At 42.5% G+C, this 14,669-nt stretch overlaps 1 long non-coding RNA gene across 3 annotated transcripts in view; it reads left to right on the top strand.

Moving 5' to 3' along the window:
• The window catches only part of LOC114010500 (uncharacterized), a 239,419-nt gene that overhangs the window by 136,008 nt on the left and 88,742 nt on the right, over positions 1–14,669 (top strand). For all 3 annotated transcript variants that reach the window (XR_008748842.1, XR_003551936.2, XR_003551935.2), the window contains exon 2: positions 14,035–14,129. This is a non-coding gene — a long non-coding RNA (uncharacterized LOC114010500). The remainder of the gene's footprint in view (positions 1–14,034; positions 14,130–14,669) is intronic.

Genomic DNA, 14,669 nt, shown 5'->3' with positions numbered 1-14,669 from the left:
TGCGTATTCATTCTGGTTCTTGGGGTGGGGGAATATTTTTTGTTTTTAAGTTCAGTTTGAATTTCCCCACTGACTTGCCCAGAGTTCACATTTTTTACCTTTCTAAACACTCCTTATAATGCAGTGTTTGACTGGGACCCAAAACAGAGGGAAGGCGGGGGCAAAAGGAAGGAAACATGGACTGAATGCACAACACACACAACTTCCGAGTACAGGGGCAAGTGGCAGGGGAGGACACAGGGCAGCTCAGCTGGAGTAACCCAGGAATATGGGCAGTAGGTCTGTCCCTCTGCTGCCCCTGCGCCACAGGCTGCACGTGGTCCTCAGCTTGCTGAGTAAAGGGGAGAGTGATGTTAAGGGGCTGTGCCCTAACGGGAGAGGTCAGGCAGCCATCAGCAGCTGAGGGGTGCTGTCCTGCGAGAGGCCCAGCTCTGCTCTGGAGGTGTTGTGCTGACACCTGGATCACTTCAGAAACAGGCTGAGGCTTGTGGCCCCTCTCAGGAAGCAGGGCCAGTGCCTCTCCCCAGAAGGGCTGGGGCAGTGGTTGCTGCACAGACCCAGGGCTGATGGGTTGCTGCAGGGACTATGATGGTAGACTCTAGGAAGCCCAGGTGGTGCACACTACATTTTAGGACTGCAAAAATCTTTCTCAAAGGAAGTCTGAGGGAAATGTTTTTGCATTCATGGATTAAAGCAAGGACTTGTACCTGTTTGCTGGAAACATGCATGTACATTTCAATATGCACCAGCACTGAGGTGAGAGAAGCTGCATTTGAGGAACTGGAATAGTTTTTGCACCTGGTGGAATTTGCTTTGAAGTTGTTCCAAGGATCCCAAATACTATGAACCATGTTTTATGCCATTTCTAGTGTTCTCTCCAGGCACTAAAAGCTTGTTCTGGTAAGGAATTCTACAGCCCTCTCATTTGGCAAGTGAAGTGGAAGGAGCAGCACCTGCTTATCAGGAGGTTGAGGCACAGTAGCCCTGGGGCTTAGTGCTTCGTGGTGCCTCCTGAAAAGTCAGAGCTCTGGTCTCTGCTTCAGGAAAGAGTTAAGCTGAAGTGGGGTAAGGAGGTTAGTGTAATAGGGCTGCCTAATATTGCTCAGTCATCCCACTACCCAATTAAGCTTGCTTACACCAGCCCTTGTTCCTGTTTCTGTTGCTGGGGAAGGAGAGGGGTCGAAGGGCTTAATGACCTTCATTGTTAGTTACAGCGTGGTCTGTTGGGCTGTTGAGAGGAGCAGTTAATTCTTAGGTCAGAGTGGAATATTTTCAATGTTTTAAGTCATGAAACATTCTCTAGGTTGAGCAACAGAGTTTTTAAAAACATAGCAGCATTGGCTGCCTTGGGAGACGTGACGTGTATGATCTTCCTGAGAAAGCTCAGGTTTTGGTGATGAAGTAGTGGTGAAGGGACCAGGTCCCCAAGTTGAATAACTTCTTCACAAAAAAGTCTGCAGCTATTATGCCTGAAGGAGGGTTTGGGTCACCCCCTCTCACACCTGGGCACAGTGTGCTTGAAGGAGTCAGAAACTTCCTAGCCATGAGCCCACAGATTTGCTTTTCCACTGGGAAGTGCAAGAGCTGCAGGTAGATAATGCCGAACACATGCCTAGAAAGGATTAGCTCAACTCCTGCACATCCCAGAGGCTTTTTCTTCTGCTGCATCCTCCCTGGAGAGGTTTTTTCACCTCAGCCCTCTGCTGGAATGTGCCTTAACGGCATAATCGAGCTTATAAAAAATAAGTGGTGTGCAATCGTTAAAACAAAACAAAAAGACTCTAACTAAATTTTGTTCAATAAATTTTCTAGAATCAATCCAGTTATGTTTTTATTACTGTCAAAGCTCACAGCATAGTTTCCCTTTCTGTGTTTCACAAGGCTGCAGGGGCTTTTGTTAGTTGTTTGGGTTTGTTTTTTTCCACACCAATACACATGACGACATTTTGGCTTTGTGTAGAGAAATGCTAATGCCAAAACTACAGTTATTTCTTTTAGCTTGTGAAGATCCTTCGGATCAAATCTGAAGTCTTACCTGTTCAAAACTGGAATAAATTGATGGATGTCAGGGGATCTAGGATGAGTTAACACTGCTGAGGATAGAGCCCTGTGAATGCCAGGCAGTTAGTTACATGGCACTAGAGATATAATTATACACAATGTCTACCTCTGGTAGGTTCACCCAGTAGTGCTAAAGATGTGTTTTCTTGCCTATTTTTGATGGTAATGGTAGCAAAATGGGAGAACTTGGGGCATTCTGTCTGCACAGGTCTTTACCAGGCCCTCTTGCTGCCATAACCCTGATAGTTCAGCATGTGCTGCACATTTCAGACCTTCTGTCTTGAAGGAGAGTTGTGAGTCTTACAGCTTCAAAGTACTCCAAATGTCAGCATATTCCAAGTATCTCATGTCTCCTGTCTGCTGCCCTGTCCCTCTAACCCAGGGATTTTACATTTTTTCTAAATATGACAGAAGTCACTTAAAGGATGTCATTCTTAGACAGGTTTGTCAGTTGGATTCTTCTTAGCAAAAGCCATTTGAGTCTCCTGCACAGTAAAATAAAATGTTTTCAGTTGGGTTCCTGGTTCTTTCCATTTGAAATCTTCTCTATAGGTATACTACTTTCAACTTGCCTGTTAAGCCTTTGTGGTCAGCGTGGGGTTTATGTGCTTTTGGTTGATCTTTCTAAGGCTGTGAAGGGCCACCACTTGGGAGCTAGCAAGTAAGTGGGCCTGAAGCAGAGCCTGGACACAAAAATTGCCATAACAGAACAGGTCAAATATCCATTCACCAACTGCAGTTTCTATTCCTGCCTCTGTGAGCGGCTCTTTCTGAAGACTTGAAGCAGTCTGGATTCATCCCCCAGAGGGACCTTGACAGGCTTGGGATGTGGGCCTGTGCAAATCTCATCAAATTCAAGAAGACTGAGATAATAGAAAGAATTTCTTTACTGGGAGGGTGGTGAGACACAGGCACAGCTTGCCCATGGAAGCTGTGAATGCCCCATCCTAGGAAGTGTTCAAGGCCAAGTTGGATGGGGCTTTGAGCAACCTGGTCTAGTGGAAGGTGTCCCTGCCCCTGGCAGGGGGGTTGGAACTAGATCTTTAAGGTCCCTTCCAACCTAAACCATTCTAGGATTCTGTGATCTTACTGGCTTTGCCTACCATTTGGTGAGTGAAGAATTTGTTATTAGTCATTGGTTTTGTTTGTTCTTGATTCCCGGAAGCAAAGTGGTTAGTGGCTCTTACCACTGAATTCTCTGTAGTGAAAACACTGATAATCTTTGATTGTGTCCTTAGTTGCTTATATACAGTCCTGTTTAAAAAATGAAAATCTCTCTCATGTGCTTCTTCAATGATATCCTGCTACAGTGAGTTCCAAAGGTTAATTACATGTTTTGCTCAAAGCTACTTCTCTAACAGGCTCCTCGGGATGAAGGTTGCTGACCCTTTTAAGCCAATGAACTAAAGCAAACAGCAAAACAACCCACTGAGGCTGTTAACCTGTGGGTGGCTATTCGTCTCTCTCAGTTCCTTTTCATCAGGGCAGCCTTACTGAAAAGACAAGTAAGTAATCAAGCTTCCTTTCAAGAAGGTGACCAGATAGTCTTCGCTGGCATCATGGAAACAGAAATGAAGGAAGTGGTTTCCTTGTCATTTTCCGTAAGTGTCAGGGGTTTTTTTGAGAAGCGGTTGTGCTGAGATCACCTGTCCTCTCTGCTGGGGACCCCTCTGGTACCCCATGGAGGGGCCTGTGCAGCCCTACCCTGAGTGGGCTCAGCTGCACTGGGTGTTTCCTCTGTTGTCTTCTGAGGTTTTGGGGTAGCCGGGAGGCAGACCTGAGCTCTCTGCTGCCTGTTAGATCCACAAATGTGTTACCTCTTTGCTGTGTTTTAAGTGCTTCTAAATGTGAATGTAAGTAGAAGTTATTTTGGAAACTTGGAACAGAATGCCGTGAACAGGAGTTCCTTAAAGGGATAAAAAGCGTATAAATTGATCTGTGTTTATAGCATTTAATCTTAAAAACCTGCAATCTTATGTACACTATGTATCTGTTTCCCTTGAGGAAAGCAGATAAGGGCATCCAGTGCTTCAGCAGCTCATGCCAGTTAAAATGAACCTGAAATGGAAAACATGATTGTAAATAAAAATACAAGTGGCCGGGACCCACTTTCATTAGCTAAGATGTGCCAGTGGCACTGTGAACACTTGAAGGGAGCCTTGTGGAGCTGGGATCAGCAAGGGTTACCAGTCCATCTGGTGACATTACCTGGATGCCATGACAGCTCAGACCTTATGGACAGGTGGTGTGTGTTAGAGTGTGACTTTTCAGCTCTTGCATTGGTTCTGTGGTTAAAGAAGGAAGAAAAAAAGGTTCCTGGAATAGCTTTCCTGAACACATGGCCAGTCACAGCCAGGCCCTCTGTCACTGACGTGATGTAAAAGATTGCTGAAGAGACTAACTGATGTTTGTCACACTGAAGAGACCGACTTCCTACTTCTCCTTGAAATAGTCCCCTGAAGCATTGTTCTGTGTGAAGGCTCATGAGGACAGGTTCCAGGCTCATGCATCTCCTGTTAAAGACACCGCATTGTCCACCCAGGAAAAGAAAGCAAGAACAACTGGTCATTCTGAATTACCATGTAAGATTTACAAGAAGAGATGATATCTCTTAAGTAACTGAGTCCCAGGCCATTTAGGGCACTACAGACTTCAATCAGGACCTTGAAATGTATTTATAAGCAAATAGAGCTAGGAGTGTTTTGGGCTATTAGGCCAGTTCTGCAAATCACTTAAGCATTACTTAACACATGTTAAGTCCACTGCACCCAAGGCAAACTCTGGATATGATAAACGCTTTGTCCATAAAATGTCCCGCTCTGGATAATGTAGCACCACTTTATTGCTAAGGGTGATTTTGCATCTGTCTGTCTTAACAAGAAAAAGCCTGGTAGTGGAACTGTTGTGCTGTACCTGTATTGTTTGTGTGATTGGTTTGCTAAGTGTATAAATCTTAAGTGATAGAATTTTGTAATATACAGTATAACAATTGGCAAGTGTTGTACATTTATTTTCACAACTGAAGGAGTGACCCATAACTCACATCCATCACAGTGTATGAAAGCACAGCTCACTGTAGTATAGCAAGCAAAGGAATCATTCATATGCAGGATGTTATTCACTTCAGCCTTTCCCCTTTCCTGAACACAGTCAGGATCTATATGTCTATTGCTGCATGCTCTATGTGCTGGCATAGATGTACGATGGCATCGCAAAAACTGGAAAGGGAAGAAATGAGATAGGAACAGAAAGGGGTGTGGGTAAACATTGCCTGAGATGATAGAAATTTAAGTGGTCAGGCTTGTCAAGGAGAAGGAAAACTGCAGGGCTAGAGGGTGACTGAGATTAGAACCGACTTTTGGAGAAATGGGAGCTGAGATAATACCTTTCAGTTCAAAAAGCATGGGTGATAGCACAGGGTGAGCATGGGAGAACTGGAAATTAAAACAGTAAATAAAATGGAGATGTGTTTGATGTAGGGAGCAACAAAGTATATTTAATCCTTTTAATTCTGCTCTGGTTCCTCTGTCATTATTCCCAAATTTAATGCTGTACTTTTCAACAGGACCTCCATCCTGTAGCAATTTCTGTCAAAAATCTTCTTCACAAAATGGCCAGAGCAGCTGAGGAGAAACATTAGTTTGAGAACTTCGTTGGTGCTTGGTACATATCTGCTTTCACTAGACTTGCAGACCCCCTGTGTAACTCTGCAGAAAGTCTCTTATCTTTTCCTCTGTACCATGTGAATAGTAAAATTAGCTTTAATTAGATGTATGCTGAACCTCCGAGCTATCTAGAGATTGTGACCGGGCACTTGTTTGCTAGAAACTGCATACAGCAAGATGAACCCTGTCCCAAATTTCTGAACAAGCAGGAGAGGCAAAAGGAGGATATGTGGTTATTTCCCCTGTGGAATGATTTCACAGCTTTGCCAAGGGACATACAGGAATCGTGTTAGAAGGAAGAAATGAGTCTGGATCTCCCCAAACTCAATTTAGCAGCATAACTTTAAGATACACTTCCTTCGTACTTGCATCCAATCGTAGCAGGCTTGCCACTCCGTGGTTTATACTTGGATAGGTGGTTTGGGAGATCCTCTGGGAGATAGGGGAGGAAGCCACAAGGATTGGCAGCTCCAACTGGAAAGGAGAAAGTTTCTGGATAGAGAAGTTGAGAGCTTCTGGCTTGCTTTTAAGAGCATAATCAGTTTGCAACTTCTGACAGGGTTCAGTAGTAGGTTTTACTCTCCGCTCAGGTCCTAGCCTGTGGCACACGTTACAGGTAATAACACAGCACAGCTCAGACACAAGGCTTCTCATGTGCCACATGGCAGGAGGAGGTAGCACCCAGGCATTTCTGACCTTGATGCTGAGGCAATCTCTTTTCCTCAGGACTGGCTTCCTTTGCAGTGAGCATAACCCTTTTGTCATCTGCACCGTGCTCCCCTTTGTCATTGCACTGCTGGACTCACATCCTTGAACTTAGAGCACAAAAAAAACCCCTCTGTTTTTTTAACTGATGGTTTGTTTGTTTTTCCTCTTTGGTCGATGCTGGGATCAGTGATGTCAACTTGTTCTATTTGCTTTGACAGGAAAATGTTTTCAGAGTTCATTAGGATAGCATCAATTCTAACATTTGGCACACAAACATTTGATGACCTTCATGTGTGGGAAGAAATATGTAGGCAAAACTTCCATTAGTTTGAAAAAACACTTCCACTCAGCACCGTTCCAATTCCTGAACCACAGCTTCAACCAGAAGTTTTGAACAGTCCCTGTTTGTGATCCGTCAGCGGGCTCCAGACATGGAGCTGCATCCAAAATCATTGGGGACAGCTGCGTACTAAGGCTGGACTAAGGTTACAGCTGGGTCCAGCTCTCCACTCACCCGTACGGAAGGTGCTGCCGGCAGCCGGGCTCCTTTTGAACACTGGCAGCGCAGGTCCCTGGTCCTGGTCAGCTGTGCTGGCAGAGTCAGTCCGCTGTAAGTGCAGCGGTAACTGCATCCTGCGCCTCCCAGGGCAGAATATTCCGAACACTTTCCTGGTAGTTCTCTTCAAGCGAGATGACTTCATTTGGCAACGGTGGGCTCATTTTCATCAGTTACAGGGCTCATTAAAAGAGCTGGACTGACTGGCATTCTAGCAGCTGAACCTCTGGGCTTATCCACAGAAAAGGAATAGCAAGCATTGGCTTTTCCCTCTTTAGGGCATCTGCCTTACGATAACAGAGTCACTGTTTCTCAGAATGGGAGGGAAGGTGAATGTTCATGGCTTCCCATGGCCTCTAACAGAGGCCAAGTATTAGCAGGAACTTTTGCAGTGAAGAAACCTCTTCAATAGTAGCTGGACTTGAGCCTACCAGATTACTTTCACACTGACTGCCACATGAGTTACTGACAGCCTCTGGTTACTGCAAGCCCCCAGGATTAGCAAGGACAAGGTGAAAATGAGAGGCCAGCTATTTGCCACCATTTGTCCTTTGAGCCTTCCTGCTCCCTTTGCCTTAGAGCTGTGCAAGTACTGCCAAACTGGTCTGTTTTTCATAGTGCCTGTCTCCAGCCCTTTCCTCTGACCTGTCTTAGCTCTTATTTACTTTTTTTCAGGATTCACCGTGTTTGTGTGTTTTTCTCTCGTATCCTGTAATCAAGTGAAAGGTGTCTCTGTGGATAGAGGGGATTTGTACTCAGCCTTTGTTTGATATTTGCTCTTTCCTAATGGTGCTGCCTGCTGTAAGAAAAGCCAAATGCTGCCCATATGTTGCCATGCTCCCTTAAATTATTGAGGATGAATGTTTATGGCTGTTCTTGCTATTGCTTTCTCCATACTCTCCTAAATGATATGTTTTCACAAGCAATTACTGAGATAGGTCATCAGGACTGGTTTTTGAGGTGTGCCACTTAGTGGCTGGCCTACACGTAAAAATGGGAGGTAGGAGAAGGCGGATGGCAGAGGCTTAATACCATGCCTTGCTTAAGAGAATGTCCTTCAAGTGCACAGAATTCTGCACCTTGTGAAAGTATGACTTTAATTTTGCCTTTCAAATATGAACTAAGCAGGGCTGTCAACACATACTGTGTTCTTCCTTGTCAAACCATTTCACTTAGTCTGTCAGCTGTAAACAGCTTAAGAGGCATGTCGTTCCGGCATTATTATAGCACTTTTAGATTTGTTTTTAGATTGGCTCTATATCTGTTCCTGAAAAAGGTGTAGATACAGAGATGACATGGGTTATTTATTGTGTTACTGCAAAATGCTACTTGTGTTTTGTGGTAAGCACAGAGTAACTCCATTTCAAATAATGGACACTGCAGAGTAATAATCCTGTAGTACCGTGGTAATACCATTGCCATACTTTGTCAAATCAGTTGTGTCGGTAGAGCAGTGTACTTACTTCACTGTGGGTGTATATGGCCTCGCACTTCATGTGAAGTTTTCTTTGCTAGGAGATCAGGGAAATAGAATTAAGACATCTGAGAAAGAACTCCAGATCAACAGACTCTGTACTTCCATTTTTTCAAAAAGTTGCTTTACATATTCAAATAAACAGTGTTTAAACTGTCGATGACAGCTTAACTACTTCATCCCAGAACGTTTTGACAAGTTATTTTCAACGTTTTGGTTTCCTAGGATTTTGACAAGCCCCCAAAAACATGAACTGATTTTATATGTCACATGTTTAATTTATTTGAGATGCATGTATTATATTGCAAAAGCAATAAGGAGGGAGTTAAAGGACAGGGTGATGCACTCCATATTTATGATCATCAGCTTCTTCACTGTGTCATTACAAGAGAAAAAATGTTCGGCGATACGGAGTATGCAAAGCAGTCAAACTTTTGTTGCCAACCCGTCTGGATTGTGATTTATACAAATCGTTGGTGCAGTTTCTCTATGGCTGTACTGAAATCCACAGAACTGAACCCATTCTCACTGCAGGGAGCCTTAGCTGCCTCCCTTGTACTTGGCTTCTGCCATGTGTGTGTTGTCCCCACATTGCTGGCTGGGTGGGACAAAGGGAGGGATTAATGTCGCCTGGTTCTGAGCGACGGTGAAGGAGAAAGGTAGATGTTTTCTCACTGGAAATGTGTGAATTTCTGTCTGTATATATTCCATAGAATTTTCATCAGAAATAGCACAAATATGTAAACTGATATTCACTTTAATCATAAACTGAAACGGAGCCTGAACATTTTAAATAAAATTTGTTTTAGCTCTGTTTTGGGGCTTTTCTTTGGTGTTCTCAAATTTTAAATGGTTTCTTTTTCTCTGCCTGCATTAAAGTAGAAAAAAGTTGGGATGTACCCTGTATGTTCCTGGTCCCTTGAGCAAGAAGTGTAGGAAAATACAGGGAGATAATTGCTTTTGTAAGCTCCTGGGCTACATTAGAAATGTGAATAATTTCACTCTAAAAAAAATGATGTAATATTTCAACATCATACCTTGAAACCTTTTGGATATTACCCAGTGTCTGTTGGTACTTCTGTCATGAGTGCTTCATATGCTGGTCTATTAGAATATTGAAAAATCCTTGTTTATCCTATTCAAAACTCAGGGTATTGCTATCCTTTTTCTACATCATAGTTCCACTTACTTTACTGTGTAACAGAGTTAATTCCATCAGTACTAAGCAGCACAGGCCTTTAAATTTTTTTAAAGTAGGAGGAGCTATCATATTTTAATTACTGACATCAAGTTAAAATATGTCAGTATAAATGATTATTTTCTAATAATGCTGTATATGCACAAAGGAAACCCCATGCATTCTAAATAAAATTTGGAAGTTAACTTTCCTGAAGCTGATTTTTTTCCCCTCTAAACAAGCAGTATTTGGAGGTTGGCGGTGGGGGAGAGGATTCATCAAAAAATCTCATACAGTTTTTCTCTAGCTGTGATTTTGTGCTTTTTAAGTAACAGAATTTCCCATACATTGAAAAATCTAATTTCAGTGAAGCACAGTGCTGATGATGGAGATCATAGGTTGCTTTTCAGACATCCTAGGGCCAAGGTACTGAGGCTGTTCAAGACAGACGTCCAGATGTTTAAAGATAAAGCTCAGATAATTAACCTTCCTCAGAGATCCTAGGGGCGATTTGGTACTCTAGGGTTAGTTGCTGCAACTTTCTTCTGATACCTGATAAGTAGTATCTTTTTAATAATTTGGGAATTTTAGCAAATACTTAGTATCTGACTAAATTGACTCTGCATTAATTGCCTTGGCAGGCTACAGTATTATCTGCAGCTTGCTACTTTCTGAGGTGGAAGAAGTGTGGATTTAGGAGAGGAGGCATTGCAGCAGTTTCAGGGATACCAAGGCCTGATGGAGAGGACAAAGGGTGAAGGAATCAGCCAGTGATTTCTTCATTCATTCTTTAACAAGTGATCTTTTCTGTCGGCTATCAGCAATGGATATTTTCATTAACAGGGAGCAGCCAGGGAGTTGTTGAGGAGCACAATTAAGCTCCATGCATACCATAGCACGCTGGTTGGGTAAGAGGCTGTCGTGGTGCCTGTTCGTGTGCATATTGCCAACGCCTTAATCATAGTGTGGGACTGTCTGCGTAAGCACTCCTGTGAGCCCCCAACACTGAAGTGTAGCACTACCAGTGGACAAGTCAGCCCTGTTATGCCTGCCAGGAATACGGGTGTCCGTGGTAGTTCGCTGGCAAGCCAAGAGCAGGCATGTTTTGTTTCGTTTTCCCCTAATGGAGAGGGGAAAAGGGGAGGAGACATGACAGCTCTTGACAGTGATGGGGGAGACAGAGTTGCCCATGTCAGGAAAAAAATAGCCACTTTTGCAAGAATGAGTGGTTAGGAAAACAAAAACCTAAGCATTTTCAATATATTACAAACAAAATTATCTGCCAAAAGGGCAAGACAATTATCTTAATGTGATTTTTGACCAAGATAAATTTATCTTATTTTATAAACTGGGTAAGAATTTGAATCTTATGCAAAGCCTAGAAATAAATCTAAAAAATATGATAATGTAATAAAATCGAAATTATTAGCAGCCCAAGTGCCGTACTTGAGGCAGTAAAACCTTTTAAGTTCCGATGGAAAATAGGCTAGTAAAACTGGAGTAAGTTACTCTACTTTAATCACTTGATAAATAGCTACAATGTTTGGAAGAATTGATAGTGTCATTATAGCAACATCCCTTTTTATAAACAGCCTGGTGCTGATTTGATTCTAATTGCTGCCAGAGGAACAGTATCAAAGTAGTGTTGCTTCGGCAGTGTAACCTGCGGGGTGAGCAGGAGGGGGATTAGCTGCCTGAAATGAAGAAAGCACAGGTTTTTCAAAGGCATGGATTCTAATTCCAGGAGTGATGAAGGAGGCTGAGTAAATTCAGTGGTGGGAGAAACTACAGGGAAAATGTTTAAGGAAGAGAAGGCATGAAGCAGACAAAACAGGGTCCTGTGAGCATACAAATTAGTGGAAAAACAGTGAGAGAAGTCAAGAGGTTTGGGCATGAATGTCCATTTGCTTTCTCACCAGAAAGAATTCTCCTGCTGGGCTGGTGTGGCCCTGTCACCTCCACGCTCTCAGCTTTGCTTTACCATGGATGTGATGGCCTCATTGGCAGCCCACTTTTCATAACGGGCTTTCCAATGTGGATTTCTTAATTTTTTTGCAATTCCGGTGTCAGACAGCAACGGCCTAACTTTTAAGACATTCTTAATTATTAAGTACAGCTTCTTCCTATACTAGTGGGCACTGTGTCCACCTTTTGGTGCCCATGAATGCACCTAAACGATGAAGACTGTTTTTACAAATTTGATCCATAGCAATGCTGTGTTTTAGTTCTTACTCTGCAAATCCTGGCTTTGAACCTTTTTTGGGCTGCAAGAGCTATTGAGGAGGTATCAGCATTATACTGATGAATGCTACAACATTTGAGGGCAACAAATTTACATTTATGTGGAAAAAAAATCTCTAGAACACATGCTTCTAGGCTGGATCATCTTCTAAAAGCTACCGGGAAGTTGTCTTATTTTGTGAATGGTAGCAAGAAAAGCCGGGTTCCTAGAGGAGAGGTGGAACATGTTTAGTAGTTCTGTCATGTTAGCAACAAACCCAAGAATAAACAGAAATGCAAAGGGGAGAGGTACTTATCTTTTTACAAGAATCATGTGATAAGCTTCTCCAATATAGATTGTGGCCAAAGTGAAATATGTAAAATAGCTTGTTGAAGAAAAAATTGGTTCAAGTGGGACTAAATGGCTCAAGAGATTAGTGATGGGATAATAGCTTTTCTCCATTTAAATGGTAGACCAGTTCAAATCAATTCTAGGTCTCTAGAGACTGAAAGGTGTTGCTATCCTGTGATTCCTTAGTAGCTATTGAAATGATTTTTTGGTCTCAATCCCATCCTTAGTTGCCAGAAAATTATCCCCAACCCAATCAACACTGAATTACTTCGAAGTAACTGTTGTCTCCTCCCCCTAAAGATGCTCAGCCTTCAAGACTGTGTGTATGAATGGCAGATGTTTTATTTAGTACTATATCGCTGGTCAGAAATATTTTGTTTTCCCTGGAATGGTCAGATTGCACCAAAGAAGAGGCATCCTGGAATATGATGCAATGTAAAATTGTTCTTTAAGAAAATGTGTTGATTTGTTCTTTTAATGCAAATTTCTTGGGAGAGTAGGGCTACTTTTGGACACATTCAGCTACCCTGCACTTGCACCCTGAGCTGCACCTCTTCCACAGTGTATGAGCATGCCTGCCTGCCTGCAGGCTGTCAGGGCTTTCCTCTACATAAATGCAAATTATGAGGCAGGACCACAACTTAGGAAACAGCTACTGGTCATAAGTAACAACTGGAAAATTCAAACTGGTGGCTTGCCTTTCCAGGTTTGTTTTGAAGCATCTATTTAATGTGTGAAACTGGACCAGTGAAGTGATGCCAACTTACAGCAGCTCAGAATCTTGCCTATCAATTTTATCCTGAAAGATTATAGCAAGTAAAATAGCAGACATTGATTATTCTGCCAAACGTAAAGATTAAGCAAACAGTAAGAAGCAACGCTTACCAAGCTGAGAAGGATTTGGATCTTTTAGTGGCTATAACAGTAAGTCTAGAGCTAGTGAACCACAGCAGAGTTCATATTATTCAGTGTACCAAAGAAAAAAAGAGACCTGGGGTTATTAGAGAAAAATCCCAGCAGTTCTGTGTGTGTGACTGCTTGGAAAAAAAACAAATGGGATATTATGACAACGTAAAGGTGTTGGAGAACTGAAATCACATGGCTACAGTCACATTTTCTATAGACCTGATGCAATATAGATTTGGCTGCAGTTGCCTTGCAGGAGAAATTTTATTTTTGCCTTAGCCCAGAGAGCTCCAGGTTTAAGAATGCTCACTGGGCGGGAAGGCTAAAGGGGTTAAGGAAATAAAGCACAACAGAGGTGACCTATAGGAACTTTCATTGTTATATAGAGCCTTGATGAGTGAAATGAGAGGAATTGCTCTCCATCATGAAAGGCTGAAATGCCGAGGGAGCAATTGCAAATTAATCTATTAAGAATAAGCAGGAGGTTGAACAGTGTGATTCAGAAGGATGGAAATATACGGAATAAACTGCAATGTAAAGTCACAATGATTTCTAAACACAACCTTAAAGGCATCAACCTATGATTTTTAAAATGAAATGGATTTTTATATAACTGTATATATGTGTGAGACAAAGTTTAAGCAAACAAAATGGGCCTGTCTCTATGCAGCTACTCCCAACATTTCTGATGACTGGACCTGAATGGTAAGTTCTGTTCTGATCTGTGTGCCTTTAACAAGAACCATGTGCTAGGAATTTTTCTTTTTTAAAAGATATGCCAATAAAAAGCCTCACAGGCAGTTTTCTCTGTGGTGATTTTCCTGTTTTACTGTGACATTTTTAACTTGAATTTAGTGTTTGTAAAAGGTGCTATTTGACAGCATTGTGTAACTGAAAGCCTCTTCTTATTGACAGATCATGCACACTCAAGGCTGGGGACGTTTCTCTATGTCAGCCTGGTGAGGCACACCCCTGCAGCCTGAAGGAACCAACTTCCAGGAGGAAAAATGGTAAGTCCACGTCAGTCAATCCAGTCTTAACATTAAATGTCACTGTGTGATTATTTTTAAAGAGCTCGCATCCAAAGGATTAGGAGAGAGGCATGAAAAGTTACTCAAGTGACCGGACTGCACGGGTTATTTTTTCTGTTCCCGAGCAGTGGCTGCAGCTTTCTGGAGTGTTCATGTTTTGTCCACTAGTGGCTGGAGTAAGACTTGACATAGGTTACTGAGTACATATTGGTGCAGCTGATCATGTAGGATGTAGCTGCCTCTCACTGTGGTACTTGGGAAGTGAGGGTCTGTTGTTTGCTCAGTGCCCAACCCTGACACCAGTCTTTAGGCCTGAATGTTAATCATTTCATGAAGCTTACATAGTTTCAGACTTTTACCTTTGCCAGCTTATTATAGTCAAGGAAGATGAGATGTGACTATGCTGAGATACAACCCCCAGTGATGGCACTTTATAATACTGTATAACTGGAGGATTGCTATTGTAGGCAGAGAAAAAGGCAATAAAGCAGCATTGATATCCTGCCTGCCCTCTTATAG

The sequence above is a fragment of the Falco peregrinus genome, chromosome 9 (assembly GCF_023634155.1).
Source record: "Falco peregrinus isolate bFalPer1 chromosome 9, bFalPer1.pri, whole genome shotgun sequence".
NCBI lineage: Eukaryota > Metazoa > Chordata > Aves > Falconiformes > Falconidae > Falco > Falco peregrinus.
Note: the sequence above shows the minus strand (reverse complement) of the source record. Positions and strands in the feature narration are given on the sequence as shown.